The sequence below is a fragment of the Mus musculus genome, chromosome 3 (assembly GCF_000001635.26).
Source record: "Mus musculus strain C57BL/6J chromosome 3, GRCm38.p6 C57BL/6J".
Classification (NCBI taxonomy): Eukaryota; Metazoa; Chordata; class Mammalia; order Rodentia; family Muridae; genus Mus; species Mus musculus.
The window spans coordinates 87,111,770-87,138,585 of NC_000069.6; the positions used below are offsets into that span (position 1 = coordinate 87,111,770).

General features: G+C 47.4%; 1 protein-coding gene across 7 annotated transcripts in view; it reads right to left on the minus strand.

Annotated features, from left to right (window-relative positions):
- Window positions 1–26,816, minus strand: part of Kirrel (kirre like nephrin family adhesion molecule 1) — a 96,185-nt gene that overhangs the window by 33,177 nt on the left and 36,192 nt on the right. Inside the window, exon 1 of one of the 7 annotated variants that reach the window (XM_017319471.2) lies at window positions 153–17,290. The exons of the other annotated variants lie outside the window; for them this stretch is intronic. The gene's annotated coding sequence lies outside the window, so the exon portion shown is untranslated. Of the gene's footprint in view, window positions 1–152; window positions 17,291–26,816 lie in introns of those variants that run through there. 7 annotated transcript variants of the gene reach the window in all.

The following is a 26,816-nucleotide window of genomic DNA, read 5'->3' on the forward strand; positions in this document are numbered from 1 at the left end:
AAACTTCCTTTCTCCTGAAATGTTGATATTCCATAAACCCCCTTTCCCACACTGACCATAAGAAGAGTTGATGCAGTCCTGCTACTTCCCTGGGAATGAATGAAGAGATATTTCTCTCTCCTTTGAGCCCCCATCCTAGCATTCCTCCTCACCTGTATCCCTGAGAAGGGACAGCTTCGTGCAGAGCAACTTGCTCCTCGTTGAATGACCATGCTTCCTCCAGGGAGATCTGCCTTCAATGGCTGATGAAGGAGATGGTAGGACATTTCCCCAGATACAGTGAGGATGGACGAGGTGGGAGCATGCGTTGAAGGAACAGACAGAGGAGCAGAGGCAGAGTGAAGCTCAGGAACAGGGAACTTCAAGGATTTCAGAAATGGAAGAAAGGGGGAAAGTCAAGAGGAGCAACCAGGAGAGACCAGCTCCCCCGAGTGTGGTGAAAACCCAAACTAAATAAAGACAAAAGGACCCTGTGTGCATCAAGAAGTAGACTTACAGGAGTCTGAAACTAAAGGGGGGGGCAGTGGGGGTCGGGGAAGGAGGAGGGGAGTGTGCTACAAATGGGTCATCCTAGAAATTCTAAGCAGATTAAAAATAAGACATAAGGGTCAGAGAGACTCAGCCACAACCCCAGGAATGCAGACACCCTGCTGGGGGAAGCAGAGGAGGAGAGGAGAAGGGGAAAGGGCTGATAGCTAGGAGGGCTAACAGATGGCCACTGTCATTAAAAGGATTTCAGTAAGTCCTGCAAGCCTTAGGCGGCATGGACAAGCTTGAGTAAGCACTGGGAGAAGAGAATTAAACAAAGCTTTGGAAGAAGAAACTTACACAGAAACCACATCAACACCACCATTATGGCTCTATATTCCTGCTCGAATCTTTACCCCTAACCCAACCTCAACCCAACACTAATTCATCGTAAACCAACCCTAGCAATCACCTTAACACCAAATCTTAAGTAGAATATATTTGTCTTGAAGGCAACACATCTCAAGTCACCTTAGTGCCAAGAACAGCTTGAGTTACCAAATGATATTTATTGAGTCAGTAAAGTCCTAAGCCTTACCCTCATTCTTACAAGCAACCCTAATATGGAGTCTGACCCTCCTTCCTGTCTCTGTGCCTTTACCAAGCACCAGCCAATCCCAGATACCAGCTCTTATTGTTCCCTCTAATCTTACTTCAATTGAGTCCACCCCTTATTTTTTTCTGCCCTCATACACCTGGATGGAGACTCTAAATTCACAGAGGTCATTGAACGCAGAGACAAATAGAAGGTGTCAACTTAACTCTCAGGCTAATGTGAATTCAGTGTCCCAGTGGTTTGGTCCTAAAACCTGGGAGTACAGAGAGGTCTGGGGATCTGTTACAAGGATGTGAGGCTCAGGACAAAGGAATCTGATGTTGACAGAGAGCAATGAGAGTGAGGTAGGCAAACAGAGGCAAGTTAGAACAGACAGAAATCTGTCAGTTGCAGTTGACTTGGCAGAACCTGACATCTTCTGCCTCTGACTGCTTTCCAGCCCCGTGGTATACAAGGAGCCAGCAGGAAGGCTGTGGTGGAGATGGAGCCATACAGAGCTGCTCCAGAGCCCTTTCCCATCGTCCTGCCCTTCTCTGGAGCAGGCTCCTCCCTCTGAGCCCTGGTCTTCCTTCTGACATCTCCCTCGGAGCCTTCCACATCTTTCTGGAACTGTCCCTGTGGCGCCTGAGAAAGGAGGTAAGTATTATGTCCTGCTCTTGTCACAGCCAGATCTGATTACCGGCATGGGTGATGGACATGGTAGGCTGGGTCCTTAGCTCCTGGAGTGGGGTGATGGAGTTAGCTGTGGTTCTTTCTTTCTTTTTTAATTAGATATTTTCTTTATTTACACTTCAAATGTTATCCCCTTTCCTAGTTTCCCCGCTGAAAATCCCCTATCCCCCTCCCTTCCCCTTCTCCCCAACCTACCCACTCCCATTCCTGGCCCTGGCATTCCCCTATACTGGGGCTTAGAGCCTTCACAGGACCTAGGGCCTCTCCTCCCTTTGATGACCATCCGCTGCTACATATACAGCTACAGTCACAAGTTCCACGATGTGTTTTCTTTGATTGGTGATATAGTTCCAAGTAGTTCTGGAGGTTCATATTGATATTCCTCCTATGGGGCTTCAGTCCCTTTCAGCTCCCTGGGCATTTCTCTGACTCCTTCATTGGGGACCTTGTGCTCCATCCAATGGATGACTGTGAACATCCACTTCTGTATTTGCCCAGCACTGGCAGAGCCTCACAGGAGACAGCTATATCAGGCTCCTGTCAGCAGGCTTTTGTTGGCATCTGCCTAGTGACTGGGTTTGGTGATTGTTTATGGGGTGGATCCCCAAGTGGGGCAGTCTCTGGATGGTCGTTCCTTCAGGCTCTGCTCCAAACTTTGTCTCTATAACTCTTTCCATGGGTATTTTGTTCCCCATTCTAAGGAGGAACTAAGTATCCACACTTTGGTCTTCCTTCTTTTTGAGTTTCATGTGTTTTGCAAATTATATCTTGAGTATTCTAAGTTTCTAGGCTAATATCCACTTGTCAGTGAGTGTATATCATATGTGTTCTTTTGTGATTGAGTTACCTCACTCAGGATAATATCCTCCAGATCCATCCATTTACCTAAGAATTTCATAAATTCATTGTTTTTAATAGAGGAGTAGTACTCCATTGTGTAAATGTACTGTGGTTCCTTCTTTAGGGAAAGAGCCATCCAGACATCCTCTGGAACATACATTCATGAGAGATGTCTCCCTAACCAAGATCTCAGGGAAACTGATAAAGAAAACCACTTCCGGCCTCAGCAGCATCCTTTCTTTTTCATATATATGGGTATTTTTCCTTGTGTTTGTCTGTGCACCACGTGTATATAGTGCCCAAGGAGGCCAGAAAAAGGTGCCAGGCTCCCTAAGAGTAAGTTGAGGACAGTTGCTAGGCAACATGTGTGTGCTGAGAATAGAACTCTGGTTTTTCAGAAAACTAGCCAGTAGTCTAAACCACTCAGCCATCTCTCTAGATTCGAACCGTTCTTTGACCTAAACTGTTTTGAGCCCAGAACATCTGCACTCAGTTCCGAATCTGGAGGCAAGCAGCATCAAAAGCCAACTGGACGTCTCCAGCCCCTGGGTGGGACCTGCAGTCTCTGGCCGGCTATCAGTGGAATGAGGAGCACTTGGGAGGAGGGGAGCAGAGCATGTGGCTCTGCTCTTGGCTAATGGCCTCCATGCATTCCTCAATGACAGAAGTGGGCCCTGGAAGCCCGGAGAGGGCCGAGAGGGAGGGAAGGACAGCGAGAAAGTTCAGAACAATAAGGAAGGATTCTTGATAATTCCTCAGCTATGGTGTCATCTATAAAAGGACTGGAACACAAGCGACCCAGAGGGAAAACCTGGTAAGAAACTGTCCTTCTGGGAAGTGAAAGGACTGATAGGGTTGAGGGCAGGGGAGAAGTATCCATCCCTCAGGCACTACAAAACCTGAAAGCAGCAAGCAGCACAAAGTGCAAACAAGCCCCGAGCCCTTAGGCCTGACTCTACTACAAGGCACCACTGTCCAGACACAGGTGCCACAAGTGTGGCTAAAGTTCAGCACTCCATGAAGAACGTTAGGCGGACAGCTGAAATATCTATCCCTCCCAAAAACACCTCCCTGACCTGCCCTGTGAACCAAAGACGTCTCTTTACCCGATAACTCACTGGGGAATTGTCTGAAGAAACACAGTCACCATGAAAGGTTAGAGTACACCCCCTGGTGACTAGCAGCATCGATCGAGTGCGTTGAGGTTCTGAGACTCTGAACTGTTATTGCCAAAGGCAGGAGGTCTCCTGGAACCCCAGACTGCCTACAGATTAATATGATTGCCCATACAAATGCAGAATAATCATGGGCCTTGCAGTGGCCTGGAACTGGGTGGGGTGGGGTAGTGGTGGAGTGGGGAGCTGTTTCAAAGAGGGCAGTATGGGAGGCAGACACTGTCACAGTTAGAGCAGCTAACTTTTGGGAAGGAGCAAGGGGGGAAACTGGAATGGCTACGGAAACATCTCCTTTCCTTCTTCATTCTCCAGCTCACCCTGGGATTCCCCTGGTCTTTGGATAGATGGTGGGAAAAGACTTAGTGGTTTGTAAGCAGAGAAGAATTCTAGATCTGGCAAAAGGCCTGAAGGAGTAAAGAGACAAGGGTACTTCCTCTGTCCCTTTCCTGCTGTGGCCCTGGGCACTCAGGAGAGCTGGCCCTGCCCCCTGCCTGGGCAGTGTGGAAGAGCTGACCCTGGTGGCATGGGTGTAGAAGCTGGCCTTGCTGGACAGCTAGCTCTGCCCCTCAGCGAGGCAGGAGACTTAGCCCTGGTGGCTTGGGTGTGGGAGAGCTGGCAGGCTGATCAACTCAGCTACCACCCAGGCCCAGAATCAGGGCTTTGAGTTGGCCCACCCCAGCATCTACCCCACTTATGAACTGCGGAAGCACAACAAAGGGGCCAGTCCTGTAGCACCACAGCTTCAGGATCTCCATGACACAAAACAACAACAGGATATCTGAGAGGAGTCCCAGTGAGGTTCCAGTATTGATAGGGTAACAGAAGCCAAAGACCTCGAACCAGACCGTGACTCACTGCACAGAACATTTGCAAGTAAATATCTGGGCAAAAGGGTGTAATGTGTGACGCACTACAGCTTCCATGGTGAAATTTTTCTTTTTTTTTTTTTTTTTAAGGGCTCCCCTTAAAAGGGTGCAAGGGTGGAGGGCAGATATGGAGGGGCTGGGAGATGAGCAGGATTGGGGTGCGTGATGCGAAACTCACAAAGACTTAATAAGAAAGTTTAAAAAGAGAGATAAGTCTATTTATTTCATATGTATGTGAAAGGCTCAGGAAGTGTGGTGGCTAAGAAAGGTTCTAGTTCTCAGATCAAAGGCTACAGGCTTAGGGGCCCTGCGCAAACCACCACAAACAGGCTAAGTATGTCTTCTGTGTCCATCGATATTAGCTGGGCCCACAGGGAATCCACAACCCACAGGAGTTTGGGGTTCCCTGACCCCAAACAACAGGGAGTGCCAGCTGCCTTCTCTTAGCCCACAGTGACAGAGGCAAGAGCCACATACGCCTAGTCCATCAGCTTCGAGAGCTCGAAAGCGCAGCGGGCTTTCTGTTATCTAGACTCCGGCCACCTACAGGCACTTCCGTGGGTTTGGTGGGCAGTGGAGGAATGCTTAGCATGGTCCAGAAGATGAGGTAAGGAGAAAACAGGTTTGAACAAAGAGGATGGGGTCGGGAAAGAGAGGCCATATTTCATATTTCATATCCTAGCAGAAGGTCAAGACTTAATGGTTTCCTTGGTGTTTCAGAAGGAGAAACTGAGGCACCAAAGCTAGGCCTCCTGTGTTTGAGGCGAGTCCCTGGTCCAGCTGGGCAGCACCACTGCTCAGCCAGCTGCTCTGGAAGATGTAAAGTGCTATCTAAACATGGTGCATTATAAACACTTTAGAAATCGTATTTCACAGCCGCCCGCCTGCAGCTAGAAGATGAATTCTTCCTCCTGCTCTCTGGCAGGAGAATTATCCTTGGAGTCAAACATGGCAGCAATGATATGTGAGTGGGGCCAAGACAGAGGCAGGCCAGGACGGAGGAAGCATCCACAAAGATAGTTCCTGGGTGCCTGAGCAAGACAGCCAGTTTGATCTATCTTGCTTTGCCATCTGGCGATCAACTCTCGGAATCCAGAGAGGGCCTGAAATCCAGGCTCCCCCCACTCTGCTGAACACTTCCCTGAAGGCAGAACCGGTGCCCTGGAAGGAAGAGTCAGGGAAGGTAAAGGACAGTACAGCCCGGTGAGGGAAACAAGTACCTGGAGACACCAGGGCCCAAGATCTGCCATGACTACTGCAACGGCTTATTAGAGAAAGAGGTATGGAAGAAGCAGGGTTGAGCCTGGGGGAAGGACTACCCTGGAAGGGTATGGGTGGCCGCGAGACAAGCCCCGAAATGTGCAGGGGAAGGTGATGATAGATAGAGAGGCCGGGAACATCTGCCTGGAAGGAAAGCAGTGCAGAGGATGGTGTGGGAGGGGCGTGTCCCTGGAGAGTGGCCGAGAGGAAGCAGGCACGAGCTACATCCTGTCCCCACGGAAGAAGTCCTAGGCATGGACACTGGGATAAGGTGGTGAGGAAAACCCAGAGCTTGCTTATGCGTAGACAACCAGAAGGCTTCAGTCCTGGGTACGGAATTCAGCCGTAGATACACTTCATTTAAAGACCCCCAAGCTCAGGTCTTCTCTGCGAGTGCTGAGCTCCTATTCCTGAGCTCCACGGGCCTCGCAGGCAGCTTGTAATTAGGCATAGGGAATAGATGAACCAATTTTCAATTAAAACCTTATCTACAGGGTGCACAGATAATAAAGGTGGGTATGTTTGATTCTTTTCTTAGCCAACCTTCAATATTTGCAGTGCCTGGAAGGAGACGCAGGGAGGGTACCTAGGCAGCCCTGGAAACATATAAATTCTGCTCATAATTACATGACTTTCAATGCCACGAGAGGCCAATAAAGTGGTTTTGAGGCACACAAATTACTGGCATGCTGGCCTTCCCCAGATGGTGCCTAGACGGTGGTCTAGAGAGGGTATGCCGCCCAAACCTCTGAGGTGAGGAACAGCTGTAACAAATGCAGAGCTCTCTCTCTCTTGCTTTCCGCCGGCATCTCTGTTAGACAACCCCGCATCTCTGACAGAGCTGCAAAAGCAATTTAAGATATGTTTCTTCTATAACGAAGTAGAAGGAACCTCAGGGGACCAAGGAGCTTCAAACAGCTGTGGGTAACGACAGCAAATGTAGGATTCCAGGCACTGAGGAGAGGGCCCTCCCCATCCCTGGCTTGTTGCTTTTCCATGCTTCTGCCTTCCCTGGTTGGCCTACCAAGGTTAGGCGACAGAGGGCTGTTTTGACTCTCCTGCTTTCTGAGGGTGGCAGAGTTGTGAGTGCTTGGATCTAGGTTCAGCCAAGTGAAGACTGGAACTGGTAAGTTTCAGTTTCATCCCAGATGTAACAGGGGTGGCAAATAATCCCAGAAACTGGTGGCAGAAAAGCCACTGAAGAAGACAGCGAAATGGTCCATGAAAGGAAGGTTCCTATATGTAAGACCCCCACATCCAGATAGGGGGTGACCTTGCCAAGACAAGATCATCTCTGTTGACCTTACCGCTCTCTGCAGGAGTGGCTATCTGATAAAGTAACCATTTACTGAATAAACAGAATTGATGAAGACAAAGGAAATCTAAGGACAAATCAGTGGGGCAGATTTTAGTAAGGGGGGTGTGTCTGCTGGGGAATAAGGGCACATCCCAGTGGTGGAGTGCTTGCCTAGAATGTACAAATGCCAGGAGTCCATCTTTGTACGTACCTCAACAACAACATCAACATCATCATCATCAACAATATCAACAACATCAACAACATCATCAACAATTTCATTGGATCGCAAGACCTGGATTGGGCAACCCACTCTGCCAGGAAGTAGGCACGAAGGCCAGCAATGCTCCCCAGCTCTCATTTCCTCCTCTATTAAGTAAATGGGCTGGACAGATCTTGAAAATGACCTCAAACTCCCAGGTGCCAGAGTGTTTTTGAAGCCAGAGAGACTCACTGGAAATCACTGAGTCTAATGACCAGTCCTCAGGCATATTAGTGACCTGGAGGGGAGGGGAAGGGATACTGTCCTAACCTCTGAGGTGGGGAACAGATGTAACTAACAGTTTTAGCACATTCCCCCACATCTGGTATGTGTTTAAGATCATCAAAACTTGAGTAATAATGCAAGAATGATGTCGATGCTTACATAAATAGCCACAGGACTCAGTAGTGAGAACTCTTGTTTATAACTTCTGTGAGCGTCAACTTGAGTCAGTCTTCCATTTGGCTCTATCTTCATCTACACCTTCATTTCAACCGAGCTGACCACTCTTCCCATCCCTTCTGTCCAAGATCCAGTAAAAGAAAAAAGAAAAGAAACCCTAAAACCTAAGCAGGTGAATCTAACTACTTTGCTCTTCCACTAGGGGCCACTTCACGAAGACTTTATGGCCAGTGCTGTGGGGATGAGGGGGTGAATAAGGCATAGCCTCTGGGCATTCATAGCAATGAAGCTCTATCTAATCAAGCATCCACTCTGGTGCGTAGGAGAGAAATTGTCTTGGCTTGGTTGCCCATTGTTTCTGAGACAGAGCTTCATTGGGTAGCCTAGACTGGCCTTAAACACACAGTGATCCTCCTGCCTCAGCCTTCTGATGACTGGGATGATGGACATGGACCACAAAACCTTCAAAGACATTAATTTCGATGGTGATAAAAGAGGAAAAAGGAAGAGTTGGGCACAATGGCACACATACATAATACCATCACTCAGAAAGTAGAGGCAGGCAGTTAAGCCTTAGTTATACAGAGTTGGAGTCAGGGCTGGACAGACAGCTGGACAGTTAAGAGCACTTACTGCTCTTTGAAAAAGATCCTGGTGAGCCCCCATATGGTGGCTCACAACTGTCTGTAACTCCAGCCTCAGAGGATCTGATGCCCTCCTTTTGACATTTATGGCTCAAGCACGCATACAGAACACTCCTATATACATACAAAAATAAAACAGATTTTAAAATACAAGTTTCAAGTCAGTTCTGACCCAACCTCAAAATAATGATGGTGATGATGATGATAATAAAGTAAGAGTGAACCTGAGAATTTTGCAAAGAACTGGATTTTCCTCCTTGAGCCAGCACATGTAACACAGTGTGTGCCTTCTGACACAGAGGCTGGTGGGCAGCAAGTATATTGGTGTCTGGAGAACAATAAGGCATGGCCGGGGCACACAAAATCACAAAAAGTAAATCTACTTAAAAAGTAAGTGTGCTGGGTGGTAGCGCCATGTCTTTGATCCTAGTGCTGGGGACATGGAGGCAGATGGATCTCTGTGAGTTCCAGACCATCCTGGTCTACAGAGCAAGTTCCAGGACAGCTAGGGCTACTCAGAGAAACTGTCTCAAAACAAACAAACAAAAATAAACCAAAACAACAACAAACCCCAAACCAAAACAACAACAAAAAAGTAAAACTTTATCATTATTGTAAGAGGGATTGTGTGGATATGCATGGTGTGAGGGGGGAGAGGGAAGGGGAGGGGTGGGCATGCATTCCACACATGCAGGTAGATGTCAGGGGACAACTTCATGGAGTCAGTTCTCTCCATCTACCTGTACATGGCTTCCAGGAATCAAACCCCAGGCTTGGCGTCAAGTGTCTTTACTAATGGAGCCATCCCAATAGTACATAACAAGCATTTACTGTAGTGTGTAAGTGTACGTGTGTGTGTGTGTGTGTGTGTGTGCGCGTGCGCGCACTTGTGGGCATGCCTGTATGTGCGTTTGTCCAGCACTGTTATGGGATGGAGATAAGAGGTAGAGAGCCAGGGCTAGAGAGATGGCTCAGTGTTTAAGAGCACTGACTGCTCTTCCGAAGGTACTGAGTTCAAATCCCAGCAACCGCATGATGGCTCACAACCATCCGTAATGGGATCTGATGTCCTCTTCTGGAGTGTCTGAAGGCAGTTTCAGTGTACTTACATATAATAAATAAATCTTAAAAAAAAAAGGTAGAGTTCCCGTATTTTCCCCTCTCAGGGATTTACAGGTAAATACAGACTTCTGCATATAAATACAGTATGGGGTTCTAGGTGAAAGGACAAAGAATGAGAGGCTGGCAGAGAGGAGTCAGTCAAAGATGTAAAGTGTAGGAGGTGCTCATGAAGCCACAAATGATTGGGGGGAATATGTCCAACGGAAGGACACGTGGTGAACTGAGGCACCTGCACTTAAAGAGACAGGGCAAGGGATGGGGTGGAGGAGATGGCGCTGATCAGATCACACGGACTCTCACGTTCTGGGTGGTCAGTTTGACCATCACAGGGGTAATAGAGATAACCTGGTGTAAGTAGGGGAAAGAAGTAGGCACAGCTTCTTCTTGCTTCTACTACATGTAGAACAGCCACACTACATCTGGGGGGATCCAGAGGAGTGTAAAACTAAGACAGCCTTCAAAGAAGTGGAAGGAACATGAAATGTTTCAATCATCGGGGTTCATAGGTTGGAGGGACGTGGACTCCGAGAGGAAGGAAAGGGTGTATCCGTTCCAGTCTGCAGGACCACACAGCAGGTGAAGGCATTTACAAGGATCCTGGTGTGGAGGAAGGCAGGCAGAGGCTGATGTGTGGGTGGCCTGGTGGCCACCTAAGGACTTCATCTTGTAGCTGATGTGGGAAAGGAAGAGGTTTTATTAAGTTGCCTTTCTATCTTTCTCAGGAAAAGTGTCAACAAGAAGAGAGGGTGGATTAGGAAAAGCCAGAGACCCGGAGGAAGAAGGACACACCTCTTCACCGCATTCCTCCCCAGAGGAGATAAGCAGCTCCCAGCGTGGGCACGGCTCCTCTACTGCTGCTGCTGCTGTGGCCGTGTATTGATTATTGGCAGTGCTGAGTTATGAGCATTTAAAGGGATTATGCAAAGTAATAAAATAGCCACTGTTTCTCTTTCACTAATGCCCACTTTATCATCTACAGACATTTGCTATGTGACCCTGAACCATTAAAAGCAATAGCTTATTGTCTATTTTTAAGGATGGCGAGATGGCTCAGCAGTAAGAGCACTGACTGCATTAGAGCACTGACTGCTCTTCCAAAGGTCCTGAGTTCAAATCCCAGCAACTGCATGGTGGCTCACAACCACCTGTAATGAGATCTGATGCAACCGACCGGAGCGAGCAGAGATCCTAAAACTTCAATTCCCAACAGCCACACAAAGGCTCACAACCATCTGTACAGCTTCAGTGTCCTCACAAACATAAAGTAAAAAATAAAAAATAAAAAAGGATGGTGAGAGCTGCAAGTGGGAGCAGGGAATTACAGGGAACAACAGACGTTCCTTCTCCCCACTAAGATCTGTGCTAGAGCCACCTATGGTGCTACTTAACTCTGCAAAAATATTTGGAAGAGTGGAAGCAAGAGCATGGTGAAATCAAAGTCACTTTCCTACAAGCATTGAGCTCAAGGCCAGCCTCGTCTGTGTGAGGCTTAATATCTGACCATATTCTCCAGAATTTTGAAACTTCACATTAAAGAAAATCTGCTAATCTAATCGGATCCTTTTAGTGTACAAAGGAGAAAAAAAAATCAAAGGTCAAAAGAGGAGACCTGAGTCTCCTGAAGTCTCAAGTCAAAGAACCAGTTAACCACAAAACCAGAAATGTAGCCTTTCTAACTCTCAGCCTGGGCCAAGGCCATCATGGAGTTCCTAGGGATCATGTCGAGCGAGTGCTAGAATCCTGCTCAAGTGTTGTCTCCATGCCAACCACACCCTGCAGTTCTGTGCCTGCAAAAGACCTGCATGAAATGTTGATGCCCTCCAACACAGGCACATGCCCCTCAGCTCCCACTCCCCGCTCCTGGTGCTGATTTTGGCTTTAAACCTGAAGACCTGCCAAGCCCTTGCTCCTCAGCCAGAGATTCTCAGGAATTACTCACCGTCACACAGCCTCAGTCAATAGAGGCCGTGGGCACCGTCTTTGAAGACCCTCCCTCCTTTACCAAGGGCCATGACTTCTGTGATGTGAGATGATTCTCAGCTTCATTTCTTTAATCTTTCTGTGCAAAGACCCTAAGACTGCTCCACCCTCATTTATTCCCGAGGCTCAACCAAGACTACTTCATGACAGGTATCACTGATACCCTTCCAAAACAGGTTCCAATTTTAAATCTTCATCTCCTCCCTCACTGCGGTGGTTAAAATCTTTTCCATTGCTTCCTAGGACCGTTGCAATACATTCCTAATGGTCCCCTCCTTCCAGCTTGCTCCTCTTAAATCCATTCTCCACACAGCTGCCAGGATGATCTTCCTAAAGCACAAGCCCGGTGACATCACTGCCCAGTACAAAATCTTTCAGCAGTCCTCCACTGACTTCAGATGAGGGACAGATTAGGTCGTGTCTTACCTAAAGCTATTGCTGTTTACCTCTTCAGCATCCGCTTCCACGCCTCCCAGTGTCCACTTCTTCACCTTTGAGGAATCTCAACTTGTCAGGGTCCTGCCCAACCAGAAGCCTCCTACTCCAGCATCCAGCCTCGGGAAGCTCCCTGTCCTACCCTTTGCTCCTTTCTATTTATCTTTCAAGATGCAGTTCTGGCTTGGTGCCTAGGAGCCTTTCTAAGACTCAGCCTGGGCCAAGGCCACCACAGAGTTCTTAGGGATCACGTGTATCCCATTATTCTGTGAAACCTTGGTGCGCTGTTGGAGGACAGGAGTCTTAACTCACCTTTGCACATGGCCATGATAGCTTGGTCTTGGTAGACTCTCGAGTAGCATTTGTAGAACTGAGCTGAACCTCAAAGTTAGTTCTGTCCCCCATTTCCAGCGCCTGACAAATATCTTATTCATTATGCCTCTTGCTTGCTAGTCCAAGTTTTTGGTTTTTTTTTCTCCCTAAATACAACCTAAATGCCTCCTCTGCAGGAAACATTCCCTGGCAAGACCCACCAGACTGCTCCTCTTGGAATCTCTGGGCTCAGCTGTGTTATTTCCCCCTTAATACGTCCATCTTGTCTTTCTCTATTCTCTGAGGAGTGAGACTGATCCCATAAGACTGTGCTACCTATGATCACCCCAACATTCCGAAACACTTCTTAAGCTTGCCTAATAGCACGCCACTTCCTAGCCTTGTAGTCACCCTCCTACCGGGAGAGCAAGTACATCTCTCCGCTCTTACAGCAGCACCCAGAACGGAGATTCACTGCTAAAGGGTTTACTTGTGGTCTTTCAGGGACCTTCCCTGAGTTGACAAATCAAACATTTTGTTATTCTTGGACACACACAAAGGGGCATATTTTCTTTTCCTTTGTGGTCATTCCATTTCACTTCCCCACGTCCCTCCTTTGGTGTCCTGTGAATCTAGAACTGTGGCTTCATGGAAGGTGGGGCATAGGTCTATTTCTTCCCTCATAGGTCCAGCAGTTAAAGCTCAGAACATTCAGGCTGAACAAAGGCTGTCCTGTCTTAGCGCTTTCCTTTCCCATCAGAGAGGCAGCGAAGTGAGGTGCTCAAGTGTATCCAGGAAGCAGCCTACTGGGCCAGTCAACCTGGGGCAACATGCATGCTTTGTAGAATGAAGATGATATTAATTTCAAGTAGAGGTACAACTAGAAACTTTCTTTCTCTTCTTCTTCTTCTTCTTCTTCTTCTTCTTCTTCTTCTTCTTCTTCTTCTTCTTCTTCTTCCTCTTCCTCTTCCTCTCCCCCTCCCCCTCCCCCTCCTCCTCTTCCTCCTCCTCCCCTTCTTCTTCTCCTTCCACCCTCCTTATTTACAGTGTTCTAAGGACCAACCTTCCATGTTAAATTAGACCTGTCTCACAATACACCTGAGAAATTCAAGGACCACTGGACCAGGGATTATGAAAAAGTTCACAGAATCAGGACCTCAAGTTCCAGAAAACTTCCTGAAATAAGAAAAATGAAATCTGTTGAGGAAGTAGAAAAGGGTTCAGGAGGAGGAGCAGCACAAAAGAAGGTCCCGGGCAGAGGACAGAAATGGCCTGGTCAGGGCAGGTTTAAGGGAGCAAAGCTAGAAGACAGAGGCACAAGGCAGGAGACAATTCATTTGATACCCAAATCCTGGACCCAGCTACCAGGCAGAAGACAGTAGACTGGCTTTGCCAGGGCTGGAGTGAGAATCCAGAATGCTCCGCAAGTGATACTATACCACACCTGTCGTCTATCAGACATCATCTTTATGAAGGCTGTACCTACATAGCCTTGCCATCTAGGAAACTTACTGCACTTGATGGAGATGAGCCTCCACTATCAGACAGCAGAATACCCTTAGCCAGGAGTTATGCCAATGCTCATATGAGTCATAGAACCCCCCAAATCCTCACTCCCTACCCCAGCCAGGTCGGCACTTCCACCCCACACTACGCCACTTGACTGAGTTCCTCTCCACTATCTGAAAGGGGCTGTGTGTGCTTTTAGCAGAGCTCTGCTTTGGTGCCTCGGTCAGTGCTGGTTCCACACTGGGCATTGAGTGGGGATTAACCAAATGAGAAAATAATACACGCACGGAAGTCTAATCCAGTGTGTACTGTAATCCTTCTTTTCTCGGCTCCTAAACATCAATCCTAGGTTTTCCTCTGGGGTCACATAAAATGAATCTAATTCTCTTCCACACGATAGTCCTTTAAGCATGTGAGGAAAGTTATGACATTCCCCCAGAGTCTCCTTTCCTTCTGACCAAATATCCTTCATTTCTAACACTGATGCTGCTCCCTCAGGCATCTTCCTGCAAATAAGCTGCATCTTCTCCTCTCTTGACCCCAGACAGCCACTGTGAAACCCCTAACTCCTCAGACAGAACTGGGTACACAATCCAGCCATCTCTCACAAAACCATCCCAGGATGCTTCTCACTAAGATGCTAGGGGTAGATTCCTGAGCACAACCACCAGCCTCAGCTTAGTCCTCCTCTTAAGGAGGGGGTTGTCAGGCATTTATTTACCATTTTTCCATGCTTGGAATTGGGCTTAGGAATTTGCACGGCCAGGCATGTGTGTATTCTACTGTTGAGCCTACCCCTAATCCGTAGCCATCTTGCCTCAGGGACCACAGCAGAACTCTAGTTGAACACTGACTTAGCTGGGGCTTTTCTCACGGGGCCTGCGGGACCCCGCACATGTTTTTCCCTGACTCCTTACCCTCTTTATCTTTTTAAAAATTATAATGTAATTAGGTCATTCTACCTTCCCTTTCCTCCTTTCAAACCTCGCATAGACTCCTCATTACTCTCCTTCAAGTTCACAGCCTCCCCCCTGGCCTGGCCCCATCCATTGATTGCTGTTACATTCGTGTGTGTGTGTGTGTGTGTGTGTGTGTGTAACATAAATACTCCTAAATACAACCTGTTCAGTCTGTATAATGTTGCTTATAAGTATATGTCTCCAGGGCTGACCATTTGGTACCAGGTACAGTTGGTGTGCTCTTCCCTGGGAAGACTACTTCTCCCCATCTCAGGATTCTGTAGCTGCCTGCAGTTCTTTGTATAGAGTTGAGGCCTCCTGGGCTTCCCCCATTCACATTAGCATGGCTCGTGGTTGTCCTTGTTCCCCTCATACTTAGGCAGTCATGTTGGTGACACTTAATGAGTGTGGCTTCGGACACTCCTAGCAGACACAATCTCACAGCTTAACTAACTCCCTGTTCCTCTGGCTCTCAGTCTTCCCATCCCCTCTTCCGTAACTGTCCCTAGTCTGTGATTCTGAAGTTGCACTGCTGCTGTTTCCATTGGGACTGGGCCCCACTGTTCAGGTTGATTAGTTGTGATTTTCTGTACTCCTCTCTGCCTGCTACAAGAGGTGAGGACTAAGCTTCTGTGTGTGTGTTTCCAGGGTTTGCCTTGGGCCTGTCCTCTCCTTTTGCTGCTTATCTGATCATTCGGTCTGTGTACCTTTGTACAGAGTTGTGTACATATGTGTGCCGTTACAAGTGGAGGCCTGAGGTCAACATCGAGTATCTTTCTCTGTTGTTCTCTGTCTTGTTTTTTGAGACAGGGTCTCTCCCTGAACCTGTAATTTACATATTCACAAGACTAGCTGGCAAGCAAAACCCAAGGACTTATCTCTCCCTCCCCAGTGCTAGGATTATAGATATGTGCTACCACACCGGCCTTTTTACATGTGTCCTAAGGATGTGAACTCACTCATCATATTTGTGTAGCAAGCATTTTACTGACTGAGCCTTTAGACATGGTTTTAGACACCATTTCTTCTGATGTCCTATCTTGGCTCAGAATTCCCCCTCAAGTCTCAGATGCATCTATCAAAGTGCCTATTTAAAATCTCCAATTGGGTATCTAATTGCCATCTCACACTTCTGTCCAAAACTAAGTTCCTGGGCTAGAGATTTCGCTTAGTAGTAGGGTATGTGCTCAGCATCGGAGGAGCCCTGGATCTCATCTCTAGCACCAGTCAGTCCCCAAAGCAAAAGCAATCCCCTGCTTTTCACCCTGACCTTGGACTCTCAACTGTCAGGACACAACAATTTCACTGCTGCAGGACTTAAGGCAAAACTTAGCACCTGACTTCTCTTTCTTACCTTGAATCCAAGCTGCCAGTCAATATTGCTAGTTCTATGTTCAAGGTTGCTCTAAAAATGGGTGCCCCTGGTGCTAACTGTCCCTTGTGCTACCCACCAAATTGTCTGCCCGGACAACTAGAATGACCACTTACAAGTCCTTGTCCCTTCCTTCCTAGGTCTACTCTTAACATAGCAGCCAGAGTAGGGTTGTTCAAACAGAAAAGCTATTACATCACTCCTCTGCCCACCTCCTCGCTCCCCTGACCCACAAACGCTTCTGAAATCATTCAGAAGAAAGCCCAGGCCCAGAGGATTCCTTCAAAGCCCAGTCTTCCACTAAGCAGCTTGCTGGTCTTTATCCTAGTTCCTGGGATAGAACTTCTAAGCTCTCGGGACTTCAGTGACAGGGGTAGTTTTGTTACTCATGCTAGACCAACAGTGGGTTTTTGGTTTGGTTTGGTATGGTTTTTGAGACAGGGTTTCATGTCGTCTAAAATGGTCTGAACTGGCTATATGGCTAAGAACAGCCTTGAACTCCTAATCCTTCTCTTTGTATTCTGCAAGTGTTGGGATTAAAGGAGTGTGCTGTTGAGCCCAGCTCCACACCTGGGCTTATGGTAGACAGTAAGTAGGTGGCTAAGCTGGACAGATGTGCAGCTGACCAAGGAGGTAGGAAGGCTAGCGGCTGCACACTCGGGTAAGCACCCCAGACACTCAGGGTCCTGGCAGCTTCCAGGTTAGTGAACACAGCATGTCTTAGGAAGGCTAGAAGTCTTGATTCCCCAAGCAGAGGCCACAGAGGCTCCACCTGGACCCTTCTCAGATCCCCATCCACAGGTCTCTTTGAAAACGTAAGTATAGGATTTTTCTGAACCCTGTGTGAGTCATTTATGAGTTTATCAAATCCAAAAGGGTCACGGGAACGCCTGAACTAGAGCAGAGACTTTCAAGTGAAGTTCGGGGGGCGGGGGGAGGTTGTTGGGATATGCGCTCCACGTTATGAACTCTGCCCTAGCTCAGGGTGGTCAGAGTCAGAATCGCACTGTGGTACTGAAGACTTCATGATTTGCATGATGAGTTTACGTGCACACACCCATTACATCAACTCCTAACTCTTTTCCTCAGTGTATTACACCCACATGAGTGTTACCTCGATGACCGGGGGGGGGGGGGGGGGGCACGTTCCTGCCTGGGGACCTAGGCACTGCTGTTCTCAGTGCACCTATTCGGTTCTCTCTAAGCTATCATCTTTTCTATGTAAGTTCTCCAGCCTGTTATGCTTTGGATCGGATACGTCTTCCCCAAAGCCCACGTGCTAAAGCCTTGGTCCCTAGCCCGTGGTGCTGTTGGGAGACAGTGAGACCTTTAGGAGGAAGGACCTAACATTAGGAAGTAAGATCCCTGCAGGTAAGGTGATCTTGGGATTCCACTCTTTCTCTCTCTGCTTCCTGGCCGCTCTGAGACAAGGCGCTTGCTCTGTCACACGCACTCAACCATGATGCTCTGCTTCACCAGCAGGACTAGGGAACCAAGCGACTACAGTTTGCTAGAATCATGAGCCAAATTAACCTCTCCTCCTTTTAGGTGCTTAAGTATTGTCACACAACAATAATTTGACTAACGTAAACTGTAGAGCAACCTTGCCACATTCCAGGGTCCCCGTCTGTTGCTTTATTGTTCTCCACAACCCTTACCATTATCCTACGCACTCATGTTATTTATTTATCTATGGGATCTTTCCTGTATGGATCCAAGAGGCAGGCTTTTTTGTTTGTTTGTTTGTTTGTTTGTTTTGAGACAGGGTTTCTCTGTATAGCTCTGGCAGTCCTGAAACTCACTCTGAAGACCAGGCTGGCCTCAAACTCAGAAATCTGCCTGCCTCTGAGAGGCAGGCATTTTCTTTTCCCATTTTAGTAATTACTGTCAACCCAGCACGTAGAAGATGTACCTGGAAACGTTAAAGCATAAAATGGATAAGTAGAAAGATTAGACTGTAAAGCTTGCCTTCTGTCCTCCTGTATTTAAAGTCAGTTTATTTATTTAATGTATGGGCTCTTTATCTGCATGTGCACCTGCATGCCAGAAGAGAGCATCGGATCCCATTTCAGATGGCTGTGAGCTACCATGTGCTTGCTGGGAATCGAACTCACGACCTCTGGAAGAACAGCCAGTGCTCTTAACCACTGAGCCATCCTTCCAGTCCCTGTATCCATCTACTTCTCATTAAAGGGTGGACACTCTCTCTAGATGTGGGCTCCCAGCAGAATGCACAGGACCAGCCCCTCCCCAGGGAGCACTTCAAGAGAGGTTCAGTCTCGGTCTGAAGGCGGGCAGAAGTAAGCAGTAGTCTTACCTTCTGCCCTGTCACTTCTGAGTAGCCTTGTTTACGAGGTCCCTCCAATATATGGAACTTAAGCATTGCAGACATGGCTTGTCTGCACACAGGGAAGGACCATGTCCACCCTGCTCACTGTCTTACACCAAGATGCAGCATAGCCTCTGCTATCCAGTTCACCTCTTCTGAGTGAACCTTTTATGTAGTTGCCTCAGCGAATCTTAATATCCACCCTGAAAATACACACCATTAATGCCAGTGTACTGATGGAAACGTAGAGGTGATGAGAAATTAAACAATTAGGCTTCACAAAGCTATTGGGATGGAAACTCAGGATTAACTACAGGGTCGGCGATGGAGCGCATAAGCGTGCTGATGGATTGCCGCAAAGCTCCCCCACTATCACTATGAACAAATGAAGCTAACTCCTCTGAGCCTTGGGGCTTTTCTTTTTAATCTATAAAATATGGCTGCCAAGAGTGTATGAACCACAGCATATGCAGTACTTAGCCATGGACATGTGATGCAAATGAAGCTATTGGTAATAACCATGATTATAAAATGACACGAGGTTTTACTAGCCCCTTTACCGTCAACACCATGGTTCTCAGGTCACATTAAGCTAGCAAACAGTATGCCTTTCCCTGGTGGAAAGCAGCACATGGTGCACCCGCAGGAACAGCCACCACCCAAGCCGGCACAGACATCCACGGTCTCAGTTCCCTGTTGATGTCCAACCCTGCATGCTCCCCAGGCCTCGCCACGGGCCACCTTTTCTGCTCTGCTTCCCCTTCTCCTCTGAGCAATGACCCAGGAAAGCGGAGGCCTTCTCCACCTCCATGGACCTTGCCAGTCTCAGGGAAGGTGATAGGGAGAAAAGGTCTCTGGGCTGCCCCAGGCTTCCCTGAGCTACAGCATTCCCAGACACTCCCTGAAAGGGAGCAGCCAGGCAGAAAGACAAAGACTATATCTGATTCCAACAGGCCAAAGACCACAAGCCGGGGTAGGGAAGCTTGCACAAGGGGCCAAGAAAGGGGCTGGGGGTGAACAGGAAGAGGAAAAGGGAAGGGGCCTGCATCTGTGTTCTTACTCCCCAGCCATGAGAGGAGGTATAAGAGAAATCTCACAACACTGTCACAATTTACAGTTCCAAGAAACTTTCCATGTAGTCTCTTTCCCCAGATGTTGCAGTGTGGTCCTCACACCCCAGCTGTGTAGACAGCTTCTTATCCTTCCTCTCCTCCCCACTCCCTAATAGTAGTGCTGCGCTGGAATGCCCCTCAAGATGAGACACCAGGGTCCTTTATAGGCAGAAGACAGAGAGTATCCAAGAAGGGGGAAGGCTAAAGCAGGCTGCCTGCGTGTGTGCCACCTGGCTGCTACCCACTTCCTTCCCTACAGAGCAGGAACACTGGACCAACTCCCAGTGCTAAAGGCTTTAGTGTATGCAGTACGCAGACAGCCTGGCTCTTAGCAGCAACTCAGCGAACTGTGCAGTAGTATCAAGAGATGGGATTACCAAGTGATTCCAATCCCATATAATCTCACCTGGTTCCTACCTCTCCTACCTCACACGAGGAGGCTGAAGCCACCAGTAACAGAGTAGGTACAAAGAGGGTCCAAAGGTCAGCCTCACTCCATGCTTTGAACTTCCAGGCTGGATCTCCTTACCAACAGGTCACTGGTAACCTTGTGCTGTGGCTTCTCCTATCTGAGTCACTTTCCCCAGGGGAAGGGTCACAGGTCACTGTCAGGAGCTCCTGGCGGTCTAGACTGTCCTCTGTTCTCAGGGTTGTGGGAAGTTATCTTTGCTTTCTCTACTGACACTGCTGTTCCAGTAGACCCTGGCTCATGTACGTCTTCAAATGAGTACGAGTTGGAGCCGTGACCTGGCAGCCTTTCAAGGGCTGGGTCTGCTCTCCGACACAGATTGGGAGCCCCACTCCTACTCTATCTATCCCTGCCAGCTGAACCTGGAGACGGGTTTACGGAAAGGTCTCAGTAAATTTGGTTAAGGAAACAAATCAATGAGTGGCTGAATGGGCGAACTTGAGTATGACATCACTCCCCCAGACCCAGGCAAGAGCAGAGGAGCTGCCCAGAGGAAAAACACCGCAGAGAGACCCAGTCCCACACTCCCAGCACGGCAGCCTCCTGGGCATCAACTGTCACCTTTTTTGGAGCTCTGCTTTTAAGCACATCAACAGCCGTGAGGAGATGGCATGGTTGCCAAAAAAACAGAAACCAAACACATCAAAACAAACCAACAGAGAAAACCATAACAACACTACCCACAAGTGACAAATACCGTTCTCTCTCAAGAGCAAGACAGACTCGCTCCCTACCTCTGGGACCTCCCTCAGAGCTCAGCACATGAACACATGTAGCAACCTCTAGGCCATCTGGAAAGAATGTCCTGAAAGAGGCAATTCATATCTCATAGGGCCAGACAGTTTTTATACCATAGGCATATTAACACATGGAATCAGGAGGAAGAAAACAAATGTGTTAAGACATAGGGTCCCGGGGGCTGGAGAGATGGCTCAGTAGTTAAGAGCACTGACTGTTCTTCCAGAGGTCGAGAGTTCAATTCCCAGCAACCGCAAGGTGGGTCACAACCATTTGTAATGGGATCTGATGCTCTCTTCTGGTGTGTCTGAAGAGAGCAACAGTGTATTCATATACATAATAAAAAGATAAATCTTTAAGCTGGGCGTGGTGGCACACGCCTTTAATCCCAGCACTTGGGAAGCAGAGACAGGAGGATTTCTGAGTTTGAGACCAGCCTGGTCTACAAAATGAGTTCCAGAACAGCCAGGGCTATACAGAGAAACCCTGTCTCGAAAACAAAACAAAACAAAACAAAACAAACAAACAAAAGACAAAGGGTCCCCTCCAGACAGTGGCCTTGAGGATCATGGGAGATCCAAAGGGACAGCCTGGTTTGAAGCCTGGATGTGGGGGCAGAGTAGAAATGGGTGCACATTGGAACACAGAGGCTCGCTTGTCCTGGGACCCCGTACCCCTGCCCCAGTTTGCTGGGCTCCGATATGCTACTTCATCCCACCTGTCCCTTGTCACTCTCCTGTCTTCTAACCCCAGTCACAAGACAGTGCTACTATTTCCTCTGCCTGGTGGGAGCTGGGGGCAGTAAAGAGAGCAAAACGCACACGCTGTGCATCCAGCAATTTTACCACTGGCAATTGGTTACAGAAAACTGACTGAGAACTCCATAGGGTCATAAAGGTAAGAGGATGTCTAAGTGTTTCCATTTCATTCTCTCCTAGACAGTTCCAAGGCAATCTAGATCCAGGCATTGTCAGCAGAGCCCAAGCACTTACGATACAAGACCAGGCAGGCTGAGCTTGGGAGCAGAGAGGAAGCCTCAGCATTAAAAGGGATGGTGACGCTTACCTTGTCCACTCTCCCAACACAATCAGCAGTCCCCATCCAGCATGCCCAGCATGTGTCTTCTTTTCCTGAGCTTGGCTGCAGCAGGGCTTACTCATGAAGCAACGCTAACATTTCCTCTTTTCCTGATAGTTCTGCTATTGAAGAACAGTTCTTTATGGTCAATGGGATGCTGCCTCTCCATTCATCTTAGACTAGGCGTTGGAGCTAAAGAATATTCATTAAGGACTTACTATGTGTCATGCTCCTAGATCCTGAATTGGTGAACAAAACAAAGTCCTTCCCTGGTAGTCATAGCTAAGGGTCCATCTACTTAATGTACCTTCCACATGACCTAGGATTTTTTTTCCCTGCCCAGGCCACCTGAAATACTGTTTATGTTATCTTCAGTGTATGAGAGATCTGAGGGACCAGATCGATTTATTTTCTTATGGCATATTAAGAAGCATCCTTAAAAGAGGAAGACAAAGTGTAAAGGAATCTGGAGATGCCAGTCCTTCCTGTTACATTTTGTCTGCACATCCCAACGTTTATCCCTAGTTACAGGTTTGCATTTCTTGATTGTCCTCTGTCCACCCCCACCATCACTATCTGACACTTCCAGTTACTGGAGGACCAGACCCTTCTGCCTCCATTCAGCCAAACACCAGGACAACAACAATAAGAGGCACACAGTGGAAGATGCTACATAAGCACATGTGGAATTGAAGGTCAAGCAGATGAACACGTGGGATGCAGATCACAAACCAGAGAACAGACAAATTCGCTACACAGACCTTCTTCTATCAGCTAGGAAGAGATGGCTAGTTTCCTCTTTCAGCAGTTAGGTAGATAAATAGTGAGTCTAAGAAGAACTTCCTGAGAAAGTTGGAAGGCACAGAGCCAGACCCTAATTCAACTCGAACCACCAGCAGCAGCTACCATGACAGTCCTGCTCTGGATCTAGCTGACAGAGTAAAATTGATTCCTGGTGGGTAGGAAGGTTCAAGTGGCTGGGGTCTACTGTAAGGCACTTGGGCTCTACTCTGAGCCTTAGAGAAAGAGACCAGATGCCTAGAGCACTGGAGATGAGCCAGCTGCTAGCTGAGAACCCCAAAGAGAGGCTATGTGATTGGGAGCACTGTGTGGTCCACCAGAGGGTAATGTTCCTTGGAAGCTGAGACATGATGGCAGACAACAATGAAAACCATTGGTCACTTATTGTATAAATGTCTATACCAGGCATTCCGATGACTACATCATGAACACAAAATCCGTATCACATTTATGATGCCCAGAGAAGGCAAGGTGGTTAACCCCTTTCACAGACTGAGGACCCCAGATGGACATGGTGGCTCATGACTGTAATCCCAGCATGCAGAAAGACTGCTATAAATTTGAGGTCAGCCTGGACTACACAGTGAGACACTGTCACACACACACACACACATCCCAGGAAGAAATATTAGAGGGATGAGGTAACTTGGTCAAGGCCCAAGTTACAAGTAGCTGCTGTCTGAGCATCACTGCATGAGATAAGCAGGCCCCACAGCCAAGAGATGCATGGAGTCCCCAAGGAAATAGCTAAAAGAGACCTTAGCACAGGCCTCACTGTGGCTTGCTGGTAGACCTACCAAGATGCCTCAGCCAGATAAAAGCCACAAAGCCCTCAAGCTGCAGACCCTCACTCCCATTTGATGCCCCCTTTGGTCTCTCCTACAGAGTTTTTCTTCTTTAGTCAGCTTGCTCTCCACCCTAAATTGTCTTCTCTTTCCTCTTTAAAACCAGGGAGTAGGGAAGCTCCCAGCTATTGGGATATCTTATTCATCTGCCAGCCTACCTTCTTGCTTTTAAACAGAAGACCTCTGCCCTCCATAGATTGACCAAGGTTATGTCAATCTCTCTAATAAGTAGGACTCTAAAGTGTCCATCACAGCCCTCTTCTTAGGAACTGTGCCTTACCCTAGACAACTCACACTACCCATGAACCCATGGATTCCTCTCCATAGAGCCTGCTATTTATTTTCCTTCTTGTAGACCCTGTCTATCTGGAGGGTTTCAGGAACCCAGTCTGTCTGCCATCTGTAAATACAGGACGTCATGCCTCCTGTGCCAGCCTGCAAATGAGCTTTGTATTCTTCATCCCAGAGCAGCTCTGTAAACCTATCCCAGTGTGTACTCTCTCTGATCTGTAGTGTCCATCTAAAGAAGTTCCACTAGAAAATATGTCTAGAGCAATTAATGAATAAATGAATGAATGAATGAACGAATGAGTGAATGAACAGTTTGAAATTCCTCACTCTGATTCTATGCTCCAAGAGTTCCTCTTGCATTGCAGTTGTAAATTCTGGTTCTTTGATTTGTGAAATCAAGACACAAGGTTTCTTCTACATTGAAAACACAATCAAGCTCTCAGGCTTTTGGATTATCCCTGGGATCTCTTCATCTGGCTTTAGGGAAGTGTCTCTCAGAATCTTGGCTGCCTGTATCCATGAGGATTTGAGGGCTAACTGGAAACTTATGCAGGGCATAAATCTACCCCTTGGCTTGGTGCAATTCTGCAGCATGCTTTAGCTTTCTAAATGTCTCTTTAAAGGGCAAGAGCATGTCCCTCCAAATTACTGGGATATAAACAAGATCTACATGATGACACTCGCCTGCAATCCCAGCATTTTAGAGGCTGAGGCAGGAGGATAACCTCAAATTCAAGGCAGCCTGGGACTCACAGTGAGGTCTAAGATAGACTGAGCTACAGAGGTAAATCCTGTCTCGAAAATAAACAAATAAAACAAGCCACCCAAACATCCAGGTGGTGGAGTTAGCCACATGGTTTCTGTCTCGCCGTAACACGGTCCGGCTCCTTCATCATGAAGATTACAAGGAAGCCTAAGAGATCATGGTAAAAGGAGCCAGAAATCGAGAGAAATGAGTTTGGGTTTCAGATATTCCCTCATTTCTCTAGATCTTACTGCTTATACAGAAAATAGAAAATGGGATCATTAATTCCTATTTAACAGACCTCTGTGTGAATTAAAGTAAACCAGGCAACAGTAAGTAGAGACAGTGCCTGGTACAGACAACAGAGAAGAAACTCACTTTATTCTCTCCTGCTGGAATTCTCTTCTTTGTTCCCATGGAGCCACACTCCCCTCCCCCACCTTTGGTTTCCACTGGAGGGCAAGTTCTTACTTTAGTCCTGATCCCTTCCCTCCATTGGGAGGAAAAATGTCAGAGTCACCAGCAGGGCGGTCTGAAACTGCTGTGAAGCCAAGTGTGCAGGTGTGACCACAGAGCACACAGGTGGCTCTCCTTCCGAAGCGCTCTGCCTCAGGCAGTCCCCAGGGGGCTGTTCTCAACAGGTTTCTTTTAAAAGAAAAACAGAAACTGCCAAATGATAAGTAATCGACCCATTAGGAGGATGCTTAAGAGCAGCCCAGACAGGAGACAATGGCGGGCAGCTGCTAAACGTGCGGGTTTCTGTTCTGAGGGTTCCAAGACCCTTGAAAGCAAAAGAAAGGTCAAAGCAACAGCAATTTTAAAAATGAAAAGCAGAAATAAAGAAAAGTACACAAAACACTACACACACACACACACTACACACACATATACCACACACATACACTACACAAACACTACACGCACATATATACCACATAAACAGCACATACATATTCTCACACACCCATACACATATACTCATATACACCACACACACAACCAACACACATACATCCTCCCACACACACACCACATCACACATATAAAGCTCATGTCACTAACTAGAGTATACACAAAACTTAAATGTTAGTTTTCTTTCTCTAGCATGTATTGACCCCCCTCTCTTTTTTAAAGGTATGTGAATATTTCGCCTGCATTTCTATGCTGGATGCCTATGGAAGCCAGAAGGAGCAGGATTCTCTGGAACTGAAGTTACAGGTGGCTACGAGCCACCGTGTGTGTATGGGGAATTTGAACCTGGGTCCTGTGGAAGAATAGCCAGTGCTCTTAACCATTGAGCCATTTCTTCAGCCTGCAGGGGTTTTATTTTAGTGAAAGAAAGAGTTCCTTTATATGTGGTGGGATGGAAAACAAACATGATTTTCTAGCATATCTGGATAGGCCCAAACCCCTAAGCGTGCTTGCTTTAGCAGTCTATGGTGAGGCTATCCGTGAAGAGCTCCTGTTCTTTAGCACCAAAAGAACAGAAATAGCAAGAAATAATTGCTCTCGTTGATAAGCAGCTAAGCACTCATGGACCACTTTCTCATCCATTTTAACTTCTGACCCATAAAATCTCAGAGATGCTCAGTGAACCCGAGTCCTCACAACTGGCCAGAGTCTATAAGCCAGAACCCACATCCCATTCCTCTCAATAATTTGGACTTGAAATGTCTCTAGTAGCTCATGGAAGCATGCTCCCTAGTTTGTAAGACTATTGAAAAGTTGGCGTCACCTTTAGCAGATGGAACCTAGTGGAAGAAAGCTGGCTCAATGAGCGACGATGATAGCATGCCAGGCTCCCCTCTTCTTCCTTATTTGCTTCTTATCTCCCATAACGTAAGTGCCTTCCTATGCTATGTGCCCCTGTTAGGACAGACTGACTCATGAAAAGCCCAAAAGCATAGAGCCAACCAACCATAGACCGAAACTTCCAAACTTCTTTTTTTTATAGTCATAGCCATTTTTTTATAGCGATGAAAAAGTAACATGACTGATACATTCTTTTCCTGTCAGATCACACTGGAACGTAAAAGAACTAGGTAGATGGCTAAGATATTGGAGAACAACTTTTCAATTTGAAGCCCTGTTTATAAACTTCTGGAATATGAAGAATGCAAGGTGCCTGGATGGGTGTAAAAGTGAAAAGGAAACTGGGAAAGGTGTGTCTGTAGGAAACCGAGGCAGCTAAAATAGAAAAAGAGTGGCTGACTGAGAC